The 19,231-nt window shown below is 36.7% G+C and overlaps 1 long non-coding RNA gene across 1 annotated transcript; it reads left to right on the top strand.

The window, feature by feature from the left end:
• The first annotated feature begins 3,829 nt into the window (after window positions 1-3,829).
• LOC107311086 lies at window positions 3,830-17,745 on the top strand. The gene is made up of 4 exons (XR_004306527.1): window positions 3,830-4,034; window positions 7,911-7,993; window positions 11,153-11,285; window positions 12,935-17,745. It is a non-coding gene; the product is annotated as an uncharacterized LOC107311086 (long non-coding RNA).
• The last annotated feature ends 1,486 nt before the right edge of the window (window positions 17,746-19,231 follow it).

Here is a 19,231-nt window from a genome sequence, read left to right as displayed (position 1 = left end):
ATATATATATATATATATATATATATATATATATATATATAAGCTGAACATAATTACTAAATAAGTAATAGTATGCAGCAAATAAAAAATATACTTCTTTTGCAAGTCTGGGTGGGGAAAGTAAGTATTGTTTGGCCTCATTAAAGGAAACCATAATTCTGATCCTGGATTGCGTGGGTGAATTTGGAGCTGAGGGAGAGAATTCAGATAGAAAGCCTGCATATTTTGTCTGTTTTATCTTCAGTTGTTTTGTTATGCACATAAAAGCAACAGCAGCACATATTAGTGGGGGATACTGTTGTTTTCTCAGAAAGCCTTTGAGGTTGAATATCAGCAGAATGTTAACTGAAGGCATTCTTACTCCTTGCAGACTTAAAATAATTAAACAGATTCATGGCAGAACTGACGGTACTGAATGTTACAGTAACATAGAGCTAAAATAGGAATGCAGCCTATAAAAATGCAGAATATACAAAATATTAGCATTCTGAGTAAGCATTTCACAGGGGTGTTATGGAAAGAATATTTTCGCTTACCTCAGGAGAAAAAAAAAACTCTTAAAGAGAAGTGAAGATAGAGGCAAATGCAATTTTGATTTAATCATTTCACTAAACCATTTTGGTGCAAGGGAGAAGTAGTAATTGTTCAAATACTTCAATAACAATTGAATGTAATTAAGTTTTTTTTTCTTTTTTTAAATAATAGTTTGTTCTTCTCAAGTCTTCTGGTTAACTAGATAATATTTAAAGGAACATTGTAGAAAAAACAACAAAACAATTAAACCTGGAATATCATAGAATCATAGAAAAGTTTAGGATGGAAGGGAATATTTAGTTTGTTTGATAGTTGTTTTTACCCCTCTGTGTCACTTCAAAGTAAAGCTATAAGCAAATGAGTGAGCACTGACTGACTATAACTGCTGGAATGCTCTCAGCTCCTGTTTAAAGAAGTGAAAAAGAGCCCATTACACGTTGATTGTGAACTGAAAATGTGTGAACAAGGATTTCTTGTCTGCATAGTTAATGTTTTCCAGAAACCTCAGTGTTCCAATAAATAATTAACACAACCCTGCACAAGGGACAGAAGCTCCTATTTGCTTCAAGATATGAGGTCTGCTGACAAGAGAAGTGGGCTATTCCTCACAGTAAAACAGGCCTTCAAAGCCCTGTTTACAGTTGTTGTGCATCCACAGAAGTGACATGTCATATATCATAATAAAACCTGTCTCCCCTGGAACATGGTCTACCCAGGAGATTTTTTTTTCAAATTAAATCAATCTGGATGGTTCAGGCACATGAACTGTGTATTTACTAGATAAACATTCACAATAACTTAGAACACAAGTATTTCATTTCTTGTTATTTTTGTCAGGTCTATTTGTTGTTTTACTGTCTTACAAAAACGCGTGCTCTGTGGGAAGGCATGCTTTGCATTTGTGCTGACTTCACCAAGGAACCCTTACTGGCCTGTGTGTTTACCTCACGGACAAATAAAGCACACCCAGATTTGAACTCTGTCACTTGGATCCTGTTGGAAACATAAACAAGCCATTTTGCCCCATTTTTCCTCAGAACTTTGGCTGATGCAGTCACTTAAGCTGCATGCAGCGTGTTTTCTGTAATGCTTCACCTGCTTACATCCATCTCAAAAGCACAGGAGGGCACTTGTAACACTGTCTGCTTTACAGCTCAGCAGTTGTCACCCGTGCTCATCAGTCCTCTTTCCTTTCAGTCAGCTTTCTCTCTCTTTTCTTGTGTTTCTGTCTGTGATTGTATTTGTTCTCTGGTCTGCTGGTTTAAAACTGATCACCACCAGTTTCTTGCATGTACATCTGGACTGTGAATTCACGAATGCTTTTGTGTAAACCTGGAAGGCACCTAAGAGCCACTTTGTTTGCCTGACTCTGGTGTTTGGGCTTTCTGATGATCTTTCCTCTCTGCCTCTCAGGAGGCTGGAAGTACCCATGGGACAAATTCACTGTTGGTGAGCAATCATGAAAAACCACATCGCAAAGTGATGTACAAATTATGACTGCTAAGGTTTTGCCAGATATTTAGTAGTTTTGCACAAGTTTACTTGCATGATCTATTTCAGTATTAATTTCTGCCCATGTCTGAAAGAGGGTGGAAACTTATGCAATTTCAAGTACATTGAAAAGATATGTTAGCAAGTGATTAAATTATTCTTTTCATGCTGCAAGAAGTAGAAAGTATCCAAGCAGCGGTCTTGGGATGAAAGGATGTACTTGTTCACGCAACACATAATTTAATAGTGGAGCTCATTACAGTGAGAAATTGTAGAGGTCAAGTGTCTAAATGGTTCAAAATCTTAGAGAGAGTTTAACCACTGGAGAGTATTAAACACAGCAACTGGATGTTACTTTGTCTTAGAGAACTGCTACATCTATATAACTCTAGAAGAATATATAAAGAATGATCTTTTCATATGTACTGTTTCTTATATGCTTTCAGTAAACATCTGTCACAAGTTGCCAAGAGAGGCCTGGATGTATCTCTGGTCTGTTCCAGTATTCCTCTTATGACTGAGAGCTAATTCCAAACTACAGGAAAATTTATCTATTTTTGTGTATCTTTTCCTGATCATTTTCTTTGGTCTGGGATAGCTTCCAACAGCATGCTGCTTTCTGTAAATTCTGTCCATATATACTCAGTTCTTTGACTGAAGCTTAAGATTCCTATTGGGCTAAAAGGTGCCTGGTGTCAGCGAGAGCAGGACTGCTCCAAGAGGGGGTGAACTGGGAAATAAGGGAGATGCAGGTGGGGCATCACTCCAACAACTAGGGCACAGTTCCAAACTACCAAGTGAAGTCTGGGTTACTCTCGGGGTCCCTTGAAAGTCCCTGACATGGTGAATGAATTACATAAATCCAGTGCCCACCCAGTGATGCCAGTGAGAAGCAGCAGAAGATGGGTCTGGAGACATAACCACAATGGAAGAGGTTTCCCCAAGAAAACCAGTCATCAGTTCAGGTCAGCAAATTTCAAGGCTAAGCGTGGGTCCAGACCTGGGCTTAAATGAGCCATGAGAAAGTGGATGGATGGATCATAGAATCACAGAATGGTCTGGGTAGGAAGAAATCTTAAGTGTACCATAATATTGTTTTTTTCTGTCTCTAATTTTCAGTAGAGGACTATTACTGGTGGAAGTGATTGATGAATCTCTAGTAACATTTAATGAAATAGATCTCAAGTTGGGTAAGAATTGACAGAGAGGTCTGCAGCACTTGAGAAAGGAGAATGCAAGCTCCATGCCACTTCAGTGGACCAATTTGTCAGTCTCTCACCAATCAGCAAAAGTTAACACACATTGTTAGGACAACAGGCAGAAAGAAGACTGTAGTAACCAAGTAGTTTTTCCTCTCCAGGGCTTCCAAGCCAGCATCTTCAGCAGTAACAGACAAAATGGTAACAAAAGAAATGGGAAAAATAAACTAATGAAAATCATAATCAATACCAAGGGAACGTCCAAAGCCAAGCTCAATGCTTGCTTGCAGTCAGTGAATTTCTGGGCATATACGTTAGCTTAAAACAGAATAAATTTGGTTTGTTTCAAAGAAACAACACTGCAGTATTTTTTTTACATCAATTTTAATAATCCACTTAAATTTTAATAGAATAAGATGAACTTCTTTGTGCTGACCGGAGTGGTTTATATGTCTGTTGTAAATCCTAAAAAGCATTAGAGTAAATAGCTTCTGAAACTCTAGTCGGGTCCACCTTATTATGATTGATTTTATTTATTTATTTATTTATTTATTTATTTATTTATTTATTACTGATCTGTAATTTTCTAACAGTTTCAAAGTCTTGGTAATAGCTTAGATTTGAATCTTAATTGATTAAGTTGTTTTCCATGTGTCGAGAACCTTGAAACATTTTGTTGCTTCTTGATAAATGTGAATTTGCTCCTGCAGGATGGGTGTAGATTCTGCAGAGTGCATTCAGACACTCACAAGATTGGGATCATGCTCTGGACCAGCTCACTCAAAGCAGACTTACAAACAGAATGAAAAGGTGCAGTGATGTAAAAGCACGTAATTAATGAGTCTAGAATTCTCAGTCAGGAAATGCTGCAAGTGTTGGCTTAATGCTTTTACCAATAGACTGTTTATTGTTATAGAAATTGATAATGTGGTTTTCAGTCATACAGGAATGTTGCTTTTACTATGAAAGTGTTAGCAGCTCTGTAGGTAAATGTTAGTTCTGAAAATGGTCTTAAGATTAGGAATCCATTCGAGTAGTCTTCCCATGGGTAGTATTAGGCATGATTTTTTGAGTGCTTTAAAATTTATGGGTTCTGCTGTGATTTTTCTTGGTTATGTGCAATTTAACCCTGACTTTACTTGATGCTCAGGCAAAAATAGAGAGATGTCCTAGTGTCTCTGAAATGAAGAAAGCCAGAAAATAGCAATAATATCCTGACGTGCATCTCTAACATGACATAGAATAATAGGAAACTAGCAGGAAACTGGCTTGGAGAAATGGAACTGTCAGTGTAGAATCTGAGCCCTAATGAAGACATTAGGATTAGCTTCATTACTGGCAGATGGGTAGATAGGATGAACAGGCAGAGATCGGAGGTCAGAATATTTTCGGGGTGTGCAAATGGAATAAAAATTGTTTTTTACAGTATTCGAATATCAAATTTAGTGTCTCTGTCATAAATACATTACATATCTGATTGTATCAGAAAGCCAGATAGTTTGCTTTCTTAATCTTCCTTTTCAGAAGCTCTGAATAATGTCTCAAACATTTATTTTAACAAAGAAACCCACCAGATGCGATTTTCTTGTTTCACATAAGTATCCTTCAATTTTCCATGTCATTGCCATTCTAAAATAGCATATTTCAAAGCATTTTTTCCTGATGAAAATTAGCTTAACAGATGTGATGGATTATCTGGCAGAGACAAACAGAATTAGGAGTCCTACAGCTGGCTTTGTATACTAACTCTGCTTCAGACTTTAGCACTTGTATGAATGATAACAGTTAATAATTAACTGTGCCAAGAGAAGGATTGTTACGTAAATTGGTAATATATTCTAAATTCTGGTTCATTTCTTTAACTATACTTTTTTTTTTTAATCTATAGCTGTACTTTATTCTTCTTTGTCATCCACACTCATACAATCTACTTTTGCGTCACTTCAAATGCGGCAGAGGCAAATCACCCTAATGGAAACTGACACCTTTGGTCTTAGAAAAGAAAGCATAATCCAAAATCTGCTTTCAGAATTTATAAACTGAAAATTGAATCTTAACATTTTACTCTTTTGGAGAACGGAAGAAAAAGCTATTTCCTCAGGCATACTATTTCTGATGAAACTGCTGTTGTCGAACAGTTTGATGTTGAAATTATTCAGTAGGTTTTTTTTTTTCTTTGTGGGACAGGAGGAAGGAGAATTAAATGAGCACCTTTGAGCTCAGTATTTGATTACTCCACATGGTACGTTATAAGTTTAGGTAGTAAAAATATACATTTTTTTAAAGGCAGTATGTTCAGCAGCTACTGAAACTAATCAAAAGGAAACAACTATGCAAAGTGTTTCTTTAGCCACTTAAAATGCCTCATGAGCATCGGGAAATGACCTATGTGTTTTCTATTCATTCCTGACTTTTTGATGAAGCCTCCTTTTCCAAACATTGCCTTCTTTGCCTTTTTAGTTACATAAATTAATTGTTAACCTCTTTTTTTCTGCTTCTGCCCCACTTGCTGATCATGGTATGACATCTTCCTTTTCCAGAAAAAGTGTAAAACTAAGGGGAAATGCCCAGTAGCACTTCTGGTTTGGTGCTTTATAAGGAATTTTGTCTGAGTGTAGCACTGATCCTTTCAATTTTTGGTAGCTTCTGCTTCTTTTTCCCTCTGGCTGGAAAGTCTGCATATGTTCTCACTTGCAGGAACTTGTGGGTTGTTTTTTGTTTTTTTTTTTTTCTTGGTTTTTTTTTTTTTTTCCTAAAGACAGTTCCCCAGTGTTGGCAACTAAGGCATATTCCTCGAGGAACCATGGCTTCAGGCAATTTTACAGCTGCTGAAGTGAAATATGTTCCTCAACTAATGCAAAAGTTTAGATCCAAAATAAATTGATGAAGTGAGAGTTTGGATTTTTTCAGAAATGTGCATTTTAACAATTTCTGTATCAACAAATGTTTTTTGTTTGAAGCATTGTTTAGATAGGGCCATTGTAAGAGCATATTCTTTTTTACTATTGCAACCGAACAACTAGTTCTTCATGAAACCCTAGGGCACCTCTGTACCCACAAAATGATTTAGTCAAACAAAACATGGGCAAGTAGAATTTATTTGCTTTTTGGTTCAGCCAAGTAATATGTACTCGCTCCATAAAATAAAGAAGTTACTTTCTTATCCTTTGATAAAGCGGCAGCTAGATTTGAAGTACAATCTCTTTGCTCTTTCTGGCAAAAATGATTACTGGAGTGGGTATCTGAGCTGCAGGTGTTATTTTAATAGTCACTTATATTGTCAAACCTCTTTTCTGCCACTTCTGGTTAGAGCAAGAATAACCAAGAATTCCTAAGAGCTCACAAGCAGAAATATATCTGAGTAGATATCTGGGGTCTGGATTAGTGATGCTAAGTACAAGGACATCAGCAAAAGCATCAGGAAACAAGGAGGCAGTGGCAGAGCACTGATAATCTAATCTGCAGAAATATATTCTTTTAATAGATAGTCTTTAGCTTAAAAATAAGGGAGGAAGAAAGAATGATAAAGAAAGAATTAGAGTTGAAGGAGTAATGATTTTTTAAATAAAGGTAATTTAATGGTGGAAAAGAGAACAACAGGAGACTGTCATCTCCTTGTTTTCCATGATGCCTGCCTACAAAGAACTTGTNAATGATTTTTTAAATAAAGGTAATTTAATGGTGGAAAAGAGAACAACAGGAGACTGTCATCTCCTTGTTTTCCATGATGCCTGCCTACAAAGAACATATTTAGAAAGAAGAAACCCTTCTCAGGAGTATATTTTTATAGTCTCCGTTCTCCAACTTTGCTAACTTTTTAACTCTTTATAGTTTTACTTTTTTGTTCTTTCTTTTTTTCCCCCAAGAACTGTTCAGAGGACCTTGTAGAAATGTGTCCTTCCCTGCTGACAGTAATTATAAGAAAACCTGCAACAGTTTCTGCAAAAGAAAAATGCTTTTTTTCTGAAGGTTGTCAAATATTGGCAGCTCTTTGTCATGTAAAATCAACGTTAGATTTGTATGTTTAAATCAGTCTTGAAAGACTAACTTCAGTACTAACATTTAGTCTTGGAATCATATTTGACAAAAGTATAGCATTTACATATTGAAGATGCCAACAGTCCTCAGAGTAGGATATGGAACCTGGAGTTAATTTCCACTGATGTCATTGCTGTGCCAAAAGAGAATAAGAAGTTGATATATTTTCTGTCAAGCCCAATCCTTTTAGTGCCCGATCTAGAGATTGAGCTTCAAGACTTTGACATCATAGATTCTTCAGAAAAGTTTTACTTATTGTGTCTTGAGTAAGTCATGTGATGACGATCTGGTGTCATGGGGCTCTTGAAAGTATTTCCATTCTTTGTATGCCTAAAAGTAGAATTTTTAGGTGATAAGGATATTTTACATAGCTGCAACAGAAGGATCAGTAAGTTTCTAGTTTAGACATCCAGTTTGATTGAGTACTGCAGGATAGTAATGCCAATTTCATCTAAAATATGCTTCAGGCCCTGATTAGACAACTATATACTTTTTTTTTTTTTTTTTCTCTGAAATTGATTATTTTTTTGCCCACTTTTCCCATCAGTAAAATAAGACTAAGGGGGTTCATACTTTTCCATGTCTGTTTTATGCTATATATATCCTTTGATGTATTCCTTTCTGAATTTGTTTAAATTTCAATTTTAGTTATGGGTCCTGGATGTACTTTGGATGCATGAACGTGATATACAGTAACAGCACATAAAAGGGAAATATCAATTATTTTTTCAGTAAGTACTAAATTTAATCTGAATGAAGTATAATTTTAGTACTGAAATACTATTTCACTTTTCTTATGTTTATATATATATATATATATGAAGCATTGGTACCCCCAAGGGAAAGCAGCTCCAGCAATTTAAGACTCTTATCCCACCTACTCTTTTGTAGTTTGCAAATACAGTCCCCAAGACTTAGGGCAAGTGTTGAGGACTGTGAGGTAGCCTGGGCCATAGGATTGGATTGCAAAGGGGCTGCCAAGGAGTGACTTAGATGGCAGAAAGGTTTCTCCCACAAGAGCTTTTCATATGGGCCATGGCTTTGTCTTCAGGTAGGGAGTCACCAAGGCAAAATGGTTTCGTTAAAGTTAGGGTTAGAAATTGAAAGACAGTGCTGAGAGCTTCAGGGTCTGCAGAAGGACTGCCAAGTGGCAATGTGGGCTCCTCAAGAAGAACACTTATGTATAAAGCTTTGATGGGCAAAAGCAAATGTCTGTGTCTTATCTCTTGGTAGTTTAAAAAAAAACATTATTTAAATCTGGAGGGAAATACACAAATTTTGTGTTATATAGTTTTGTTTTGTTTTGAATATGGTCTAAAAACACTCCAGTGCTGAAAACATATTTTGAAATTCTTGTTTATATTGAGGTAGATGACTCCAGGGGAGAAAGAAATGATGGATATTGCAAAGTGGTATACTTTTTTCTGGCACTGGAATATTAAATAATGAAGCAAGCTGTAAAATATGACTGAAAGCCATTTGATTTTCATTACTTAGATTTGTGGTGTTTTGTGCTACTCAGCATCTAAATCTTGCAAGACTTTCTAAAAAATATTTCCAATAAAATATAAATACTTGTGTAGCACCAGTCTAGTTCTACTCTTTTGAATTCAGGTTGTGAAAAATAAAGGAAAATTATGGTAAATGAAAATTGCAAATGTTCTTCTCAATTTGTTTAAATGGATCTAGGGAGAAACACACATTTCAGTAATGTTTCTTTATTCCATCCATTTCCATTCTCTCTGAAAGTATTCTTATAAAAGTCAAATCAGTTACTGGAAAGAATAGAAATGAACTTTGTAAAGCGAGTCCTGTGAAAACTTTTTTGTAGGTTCTGAATGTGGATTTCTTTCTGTAATTCTCATTGCTGAAAAAATTTTACTGTAAGGTAATCAAAGCTATAAGTCCACATGTCTGTGGGTCTTGTGATGTATATGATGTCTAGCATATAAAATAAGGACTCAGCCATCGACCAGTCTGCTCTTCCTCATAAGGAAATATGCAGTAGGCACCACAAGACACTTCCCAACACTAGGATGGATGGACTTGTATGATTTCATTGTATCCACAGTAAACAGTTGGCTACAACAATTAAAGCAACAAGGAGGTGGTAAGCAACAGGTGTCCACACAGACAGCATAGCTTGTCTTCACACTGTGTTCACACACAAGTCTCTGATGCTTATAAATTGTGTCAAAAACTAAGTTTTGCTTTATCCTCTGAAACTACTGAGCCAGGTCTCAAGATCAAAATCAGCTTTACTTCACATAAGGCTGTTTGGAAATAAGTGGAAGATAGAAAAATCTCAGGCAGCATGAACTATATTTTTCATTCATCTTAATTCACTACCTTGGAGAAACTTATCAGGCTGTGTGGATCCATATTTTGGAGACAGTGAGGACTTGCAAACAGCACATCCTTCTGGGTATATTCCATCTCAGCTTCCCCTCCAGCTCCCTCTCTGATCCCAAGAGCAGGTGCAAGTGAAAATACATGTAAATAACAAACCCACACTGGTTGAAACCACATTCTGCATTCATACCAGCAATCCCTTACTCTTTTCTAAGGATACATCTTCTAAAAATAGCTGGCATGTGTTTTATCTCATCCATTTATACAGGAATATTCAAAAGACTTGACAGCATGTACTGTGAAGGAAAAAGTGGGAGCAGACTTTGTATACTGATAGCATATACTATCAACTGCTACTTTTAACCCACAGTCAACTCTGAGACTTGGAGTCAGATGGGAACTGCTCAGTCTCAAGCCAAGACAGACTTTGACTTCAACTATTAAGAGGCATGTAAGTGGCATACCAATGTAGATGTCATGGATAAGCTTAAAATACAGATAAAAGCAGAGGACTTTCCCAGGCTTGCATTGCTACTTTGTTGGTCAGCCTGAGAAGGAAACCTTTCAGGAGAATAAGGGACTAACAAGCTGAAGAAGTACTATTCCATGGCAGGCTTTTTGAATCTGTGTTTAGGGTTAGAATTCACATCGCTGTGAGCAGTTTGCAAGTACTACGCTATGGAAGGTGGAAACAAGGGCTTCCTTCGTAGAGCACTAGGCATGCTATTTCCTGCCCTCATAGCATCAGTCACTACAGGTGTAAAATTATGTTAGATGTACACAACAGTCCTGAGAATCACCGGGAATTAGGAATAGGAGGATGGGGCAGTAGGTGCATAAAATATCATCAAACAGATATCACTGAGGAGATCAGGCTGCATGGAGGCATTCTATCTTGACACTACAGAAGCAAGCTGGGTTCTTGTGAACAGTCTCTGTATTATTTTGGAGGCAACTCATCAACCAAGGAACCACTTCAATGCAGAGCAGCTTGTCCAATTTCACTTTTGAGAATGAAAGCGTGATAAAATCTATGTGCGTGAGAGCTCCTAGCTTAGTTCAAGTTATTTATAACTTTGCACAGTCTAAGATTCTGTCAACTTCAATTTCATTGTTTCTAAAAGTGATATTCCAAACTGGAGAGCTAAGGGGGGAAAAACTGTCAGGGAAGAAGAAATTCCTGCTGTTCATTTTCACATCTTTTTCTAATCAAGTTGTATTTATTCTACTGGAGCTCAGGTCATTTCATTATGTGAATCTGTTGAGTGCATTTGTTATGATATTGAAAAACACCTCATATGTAAGAAAACTCCATCGAGATCCCCCAAATGTTTCACACAGTATTTGTTTTCTGTTTTGTTATGAATGTTTCACTCACACTCAGAAGCTTCTGATAAATTCAGAAAGAACTGTTTCTCTTTCCTATTCCATTAATGTCTGAATTCAATTAAATATTAATCTGATGGGAGCCAAAATAAAACTAAAACATGTCACTTTGATTAATCACAATAACTGAAAAACATGCTCTTCTGTTTTAGGCTTTGAGTCCAGCACTTACACCACATTTCTTGGAATCTTTAAGCTGAATGTCCACCTGCAGGAAAAAAACCGAGACAGAAACTGAAGATCCAGCAACAGCAGAGGAATTGTCTAACATAAAAAATTCTGAAGGTGAGTAATGTGATAACATAGAGGCTTCCTGTAGAAAATAGACAGTCCTGCTGGGTCAAGTAGACATTTCAGTATATCTTCTTGTAATAAATACTGTCTTTTTGGAATATGAGAAATAAGAGCTCCCAGTTGAATGATCTGAAAGGCTTGTCATGTGTCCAGCACCCACTGAAGTAAGCCATAGTTGAGGCAATTCTTCAGAATGTACACTGCATTTTGGTCTTCTACTGGAAACAGACATTAATATCTGTTCATTTTCCTTTGTGTTCTGCAGCTGTCTTATTGCAACAGTGGCTTAATCTTGCTGGAAACCAGTTATTAAATGTGTTATACATGGATAAAATGTTAATCTATTACCTTTATCATATCATAGTTCTATCCTTAACTTCCTCAGGGTGAATGAATGCTTGAGCTTTACTCTGCAGTCCTTTCTGAGTGAAAGTTATCATTTTGCGAACCTGGCTCCAAACCAGGTTCATTGGTTTTGAATGCATATCAATGCATATAGGAGTTTGAAAGCTTTGTAGTCATTCATATGTTGGTTGCTTTAAGGTAAAAAGAAAATCTTGGTTTTCAGCTACACTACTCTTTTATTTAGAGCTTCTATTAATATACTTGTATAAAAACACTATTTCTATATCAGGCATATCCCTTTAAGAGGATTCATTTACCTGTATAGTTGGAATTCCAAAATTCTTGTTAACTTGTCCTTTTTTTTTCTCTCTTAATTTCCTGTTTATATTGAAATTGATGTGTGTTTCTTCATTAGCATCAAAAAGGGAATCGAACACTGGAATAGGCTCCCCAGGGAGGTGGTTGAGTTACCATCCTTGGATATGTTTAAGAGCCATTTGGATGTGGTGCTCAGAGATACTATGTAGCAGAGGGTTGTTAGAGTTAGGGTACTATGATTAGGCTATGGTTGGACTTGATGATTTTCGTGTCTTTTCCAACCTAGGTAATTCTATGATTCTACGAGTCTATGAAGGGAAGAGTTTGTTATCTTCAAATATCTAATTACCATTGTAATCTTAATGCTACACCAGATTGCTGTCTATGATTCGATAGCTATAATATACCCATAGGTCTCAGTAAATCAGATGGCCAAAACCTTGCCTATATACTCCATCTAGTATGAAGCAAAGGGCATCTCAGAAATCTGTGTCTGATAATGGAGACTTTGCTTGTTGTGCAGTAACACAGTATAATGTATTTGCAAAAGGGTGAATGTGAAATGCTACAATAATAATTGCATTCAATAAAATATTTAGCTTTATGTGATGCTCTAAGTAGAACCTGGACTGTTTTATATAAATATTCATGGTTGAAGAATCATTACTATTTGTTGTAGTCTGCTTTAATTTCTAGTAAACAGGAATGTAGTGGACAGGAAAAAAATCAACATACATACTGGAAGAAATGGCATGCGCTAGTTCTGTATTAGGCTTTAAATATTATTTGGGATCAAAGCCACAGGAACCAAGAATACTGTAGGTTTCTTTTCTTTTAATTCAGAAGATCATTTAGCAGAAGGTAGAAGAAACCATGTTCAGTATATGTAATATAGCAGCCATCAAGGCTAGTATTTTTTCATGAAAAAAAAACTTTTTTTTTCTCAGTTTGTGAAAACATTTTCTTTCTTACATTAGGATGATGGAGCTGCATTTCTTTGAGAATCTTCTATCCAAGAGATAACTTCAAAAAACGTGACATGTATTTGGTACAAAGTGTCATCTGAATAATTTATATAATATTCCTCCCACCATACTGCTCATAAAAGTGCAAGTGAAGAGCTGTAACAAAAGTGATAATGTAAGGAAAGAGCCTAAGAATTGAAATGACAGCACAGAACTAAGATTTATACTCCACGTTATAAAAATGGAAGGGCCAAGGCATTTCCAGGTCATAAGAAAAATAGCTTCTCTGTGCTTTTATAATATAGTACTCATTTACATTTTTGTGTAAGTATATGTGATACTCAAATAACCATGGTGCATGCCCATAACTATACAGAGGACAAAAAAAGACCCTATGTTGATGTTAATGAGAAGTTTATTGTCCTGTTTCATATCAAAGCAGCCTTAAAAGGTAAATACAATAGTATTCATCAACCTCGCAGTACAGAACATACGCACTGGAGATTGATTCTCTGTTAACATTACTATCATCGTATTGAAGCGTATCTGATCTGATTAAAAGTTTAATTCTTGTTCTACATAGTCATTATGGTGCTAAAGCAACTTTCACCATTCTACGTGTATTTCTTACATGTGTTTGTCTAACATGGGGTTATGGGGCTTATTCAAATTGGAAAAGGAATTCATCATTAATAAGTAAGTTTAAGTTGGCTGAAAATTAAATTTAGGGACCTAAATCTTAACTGTCGTTACAGCCACATAAATTGAGATTAATATCTTCAAAGTCAACATAATAGAAGAAAGAACATACCTTTAAAGGTCTTGCTTTAGAGCCAGCTGGAAGTTGATTTGGTACTGTGTAACCAGCTGTGCTTCATAATGCAGCTCACTCACACAGAATGCTGGTTTTAGACAAAGTAGACATCTAGTGGACTTCTCTACAAATGCTTTCCAACAATCCTTATTTTACCTTCTCCATCACAGCACTTAGGCTCATTCCATTCTGCTGGTCCTGTAATGAGTCCATTCCCCCTCCACTAGATTGATACTCCCATATTACCTGTTCAACAGGATGGTTTTCCCATCTGCTGTTCACAACAGGTTAGCTATCCTAGGATCTCACACGACTTTGCCGCAGAGAGCAAGGAACAAAGCCACAGTAAACCTAAAGCAATATTTCAATAAAAGTCATCATAATCAACAAGAACTTAAAGTTGCAAGCCATCTCCATCATTACTTTTAATCACTTCCTTAACTGATGCTCAGCCTGATGCCTGTGTGTACTGCTAGTCTTTAATGGCCCTGACAGGCCTCACCTGGGAGCCCCTACCCCACATGTCCTTGCATGGCCCCCAGATTTGATTCATCCCCTGGTTGGGCATGGGGCTGTTGATGGATGCATTTACTGAATGTGGCTTTTCAACTGAGCTTTGTTGTGCTTGTACTGTAGTGGGTGAGGACACTGCAGTGACCAACCTCATCTCCCAGCCTGCCCTGCCTTACACAGTAGCCCTGTTCCCACTTTCCCTGACACAAAGAAGTATGCTTTAATTTTTCTCATTGTAACTTTCTTTTTCTTTTTCTAAAGCAAGCTCTCTTCAGAAAGAAATGGTAGATGCTATGTTGTCTTAAAAAGTTATTGTTATGATATACAACTGCAGAATAAGGCCACCATGATATATGTTTTAAATAACGCAAAGGGATGGAGAATAAAATAATAAAACACAGCTAGCATGTTTTTGTGCATACTCTGCTCTGAACTGCAATTTGCTGACAATATAAGACCTAAGGGTAATGTGTTTATACTAATTTGGTTGTAATACCCCATTGCATTCTAACATTTTGCTTTATTTCCCTCAGTCAACTTTCGTGCTCAGTCAAAACATTCCTTGACTTTCCTCAGAAGCTATAGCAGAGACTTTACAAATAACAATTTTAGCCCTCATTTTCCAGTGCTGCAGTTCTGCTCTGGTACTGTAGAAGAAGGAAACCGCTTCTTTAAAGCAAAACTGCACTTCTCAGTAAACCATGTATATTTATTGATATAAACCAGTTCAGGCAATTAATTGAAGACCTGATTTGTGTGATCTCTGATGTGAGTAAGAGCCTCTCTCACTTGAGCAAGGGCTTTCAAGACTTTATTTGTATAGTGCAAATATAATTTTCTTTAAACTTCTACCATCAATTAGAGAATCCAGGATGTCTTGACAAGATAGACTGTGAAACTAAATATAGCTGACCTACTGAACAAGGTGACTGAAGGGACATTAAACTGTAATAAGCATTTTTGCATTGAAGGGACAACTATTTGTCTGTAAGAGGCATGAAATATCTTTTGGTGTTAGCTTTTTCTTGTTCTTTTTTCTTTCCCACTTCTAAGCTCACAGTTCTCATAACACCTGCAATGGTTTGGTTTCCAGCCACTTTTATCTGTGAAATTTATCTTCATCAAAGCAATAATTAAATGCAAATTGTACATGTAGCGGTATCTGTATTAACAACAATACCTGATGCTTTGCTACAGAGCATGATCTCACATTTAGGAACTGAAACTAATACAAATTTTAGTTGCCTGGTGTTTAACAAAATGCTTCCTTATTAAGTTGCGCATTAGGCAGAAGATTCTGAACTGGGATATGAGCAGAGGGTATTTCTGGTGAAGGATCATTGTCAATTAAGAAAAATTTGATTTGGTACCCTAGGGCTTGGATTTACAGCATTTACGGACATTGATGTCATGCTGCAATGCAGTCTTTCCACTCGGCTCTTTTCTGATGATAACTCTAAAGTAAGCAGAGGAATAGATTACAAAGGCCCCTTCTTATAGAGCATGGTCTGCTTTGTAGTAATCTTTGAGGTTTACCAGTCTTCTACTGAATTCACATTTTAATAAATCCTACTTAGTAGAAAGGTAATGTGCGGTACATTCGGTGCCAATTTGTTCTTCTCAAGATTGTGTTATAAAAGAGGAAACCACACTGCTTGCTTATAACATCTCACAGAATTTTATTTTAAATATGCTTTCACATATGTCGTGTTTCCCAGAAATTCTAGAGTTATGAAAAATTGATGATACACTGATGTCATAAAGATCGCAAATACTGAATTCCTTCAGTAAGAGAGTGATTGCTCTTTAGTTACTTTCTTCACCATGCTGATCTTCTCTGCTCTCTCTAGCAATACTTTTGTCCTTAACTTTCAGTCTCATTCAAGCTGGCTGTGTAATGTCCACTGCTACAACTCCATACTTGCCCAGTGCCAACAGCTGTCTGTGCAGCTGTGTTACACTATGTGGTATGCTCTGCATGGTCAGTTTTGTTGCCCTGTTTTAACTGAGAATGAGATTATGCTATAAAACTGCATTAAGCTCTTTATGAAAGTAAGGAATAATCAAAAGTACATGAAGTATTGCAACACCTGGATTACAAATTAATACATATTTTTATTTTAAAAGTAATTAAATGCTAGGATGTACTTTTTGTTTGTGATCTTGCTTGTCTGTTTGGTATATGTAGACACCAAGGCTGAGCCAGAAAGCACTGGGTACAGGTACCTCTGTGATAACCTTACAAAGGTATTGCTCATTTTGGCTGTGGTGCGTTTGATATTTGTTTATGTATTTTCTAGTGCATTGTCAGATTATGTATTATAAGATACTTGTAGAATTGTCATCAACATTTTTGAAGTGGGGACATTTTGTTTAAAAGGTTTATTTGAGTATCTTTGAAGACAGTATATGAATTACCTACACTTGATTACAATGCACGTAGTATCCTTTCTTAAACAGCAGGATAGAAAGCAAATGTTCACTGAAATTATTTCCATAAGCCAAGGATACAAAATGAAGCTTAAGAGGCCTTAGGCTCCAGTTACCCAACTTGCCTGCAACTGCAAAATCATTCCTGAAATAAGACATGTAATATTACACTTTCACTGCTTTGTACGGGTAATGAAGGATCATTACCCTGATTTTTTTATGCTTACTTCTTTTGCCATGGGCAATTTTATCTAAAGTACTGTAAAAGGGAACAGACAGTGTAAGGTAAATTCCTGAAACTAAAACTGTTATTGAAGTTGGTGCTGATGCCTGCACAACCTTAAGAACAATACTACTGAAGATAAACTTTGTCTTTTTTAGTACTGTCTCTCACTCTGACAAACAACACAGCTGTGATTCAGAGGAGAAAAGCAGTGAAATGGAATTTACCCAGGAACTGGAAAAATATTTCTGCTAGATTTTTACACCTAGAAGAGCTTGTATAACACTTACACCTTCTGCATTTTCTGCTCTCTAATGAAGAAACCTGTGGTGTAGGAAAAGAAGTCAGGCTCTTTATCCTTTATGCAGCATAGCTTGGACAGTCCAGAATTAAAAGCAACATATACCCAGCTGGGACTGTAATAAGTTTTTGCTAGTCCATAATCAAATAATGTTTTATAACTAAGCAATAACAGGCCTCATCATGTGAACAGAAGACCTCAGAGAAACACAGAACATTACAGAAGTGGTTTTAGTGGTTCATTAGTTGGCACCACTCCCTTCTGGGTCTGTAACAAATGGCTTACATAGCCCGGCTTGAGAGCTGTTACAGAATGTTGTGTTGTATAAGGTATATGAACAAACCACCCTTATTGTCATCTTTAGAAATGTGCCAGCAAGCAGTTTAAATGACTTGGAAGATTTTTTATTTTTTTTTTTCCTCCATAAAATAGTTCTCTGAATTAAAAGCTTTTCTTTTACTTTTGTGCTCCCCCCACCACCCCAGTCCTCCCAGCATTTGAGGTTCAGATGCTTGTCTGAAAGGTAGAGGGGCAAATGTAAAACACATTACTGAGTTTAAAATGCACTACTTTTTGCATTTTGGAAATGATGCCAAATCACTTGCTGGAAAAATGATGGATATTTGTGTTCAGAGGATTTTCAAGGAGAAACAATGTTCAGCAAGTGCAGAAGTTTTTACTGAATTTTCTGTTTCATAACAGAGGTTTTAAATTAACCATATTGACAATATAACCTCAGAATGGATGTCTATGTAGAGGAAAACATATCAGTCTTCAATCTAGAAATGGTCTTACTCAAAAATTCTTCTGCTTGAGGGCCTTTTTTTGAGTCTGTTGATTTTAATGATGGAGCTGTGACCATCCAGGATCAAATTCTTCCTTTGGATGTTCAGGTAGTAAATCCAAGTACAAGTTTGACGTGTAAAATTGTTGGAGGTTATACTTTTCTTCACAGTGTTAGAGAATAGGTCTCTCTCTTTTTCTTGAGGTTATCCATTTCAAAAATAATATGTTCTCATACAGTTTGCTTATGGTTTTATTAATTGTTTATTTTCTGCTTTACGCATCAATTTGTTTGGAGGGCAGTGAGTCCCTGGAACAGCTGTCTAGAGAAGCTGTGGTGCCCCACCCCTGGAGGCGCTCAAGGCCAGGCTGGATGGGGCCCTGGGCAGATGAGCTGGTGGTACTCAAGTTAGGGTGCTGGAACTAGATGATCATTGAGGTCCCTTCCAACCCAAGCCATTCTATGACTCTATGATTTAGTAAGAGCTTTATGAAGCATGGGCAGTAATACTTCTTAAGGTAAAGAAGAGAAGGACAGATATTTATTTGTTTTAAGGGAAGAAAGAAGTTGTTTTATCCCTTAGTGAACAGTTTCTGTGGAGGTTTCCTCTTTGGATATTCCCATTTTACTGATATTCTTATTTGCTATAACTTGAGCTAGCACTGCACTGTGCCTTCCCCTTGTCCTGGTTTCAGCTCAGACAGTATTAATAGTGCACTGATGTGTGGTTGTTGCTGATCAAGGCTGCTCGGCAGGGCAGAGCCACAGCGGCAGTAGGGGCAGATGGTGTGCAAGCTGTGCCAGGATGTGTGGAGAATATATATATATCTATTCATGTATATATACATATGAGAATAAACTTAGAGAATCTCACCTCTGTACATTTTCTCAGAGAAGAACCTTTCACCTTGGCTGCTGCAAGAACTAAGGAAGGGAGGCTTCTTTGAGATTTCTATTTTATACAGAATCTTAGTTAATACATTCTACAAAAGTAAGGGAGGAAAGAAATGTATGTTAAGAATGAATAAGAGCTGTCTGGTTTCAGGGTTTTTCCTGAATTTCAGACCAAGGCATGGTATACTATGATTTATTTTAAAACAAGTTTTCATGTATTATACACGATGATCAAGACAGAACCTTCTGCTTGACTTTGAAGAAACATTTGTCTGTGAAGCAGAAGCACTGGGGTAGGTGCACCTCTACCTGGATTTGTATTTGAAGGGTCTTGATTGTAGGAATCAAAG

Source organism: Coturnix japonica, chromosome 3 (genome assembly GCF_001577835.2).
Source record: "Coturnix japonica isolate 7356 chromosome 3, Coturnix japonica 2.1, whole genome shotgun sequence".
NCBI classification, from domain to species: Eukaryota; Metazoa; Chordata; class Aves; order Galliformes; family Phasianidae; genus Coturnix; species Coturnix japonica.
The sequence above is the reverse complement of the archived record's forward strand: the minus strand, read 5'-3'. Positions and strand labels throughout refer to the sequence as shown.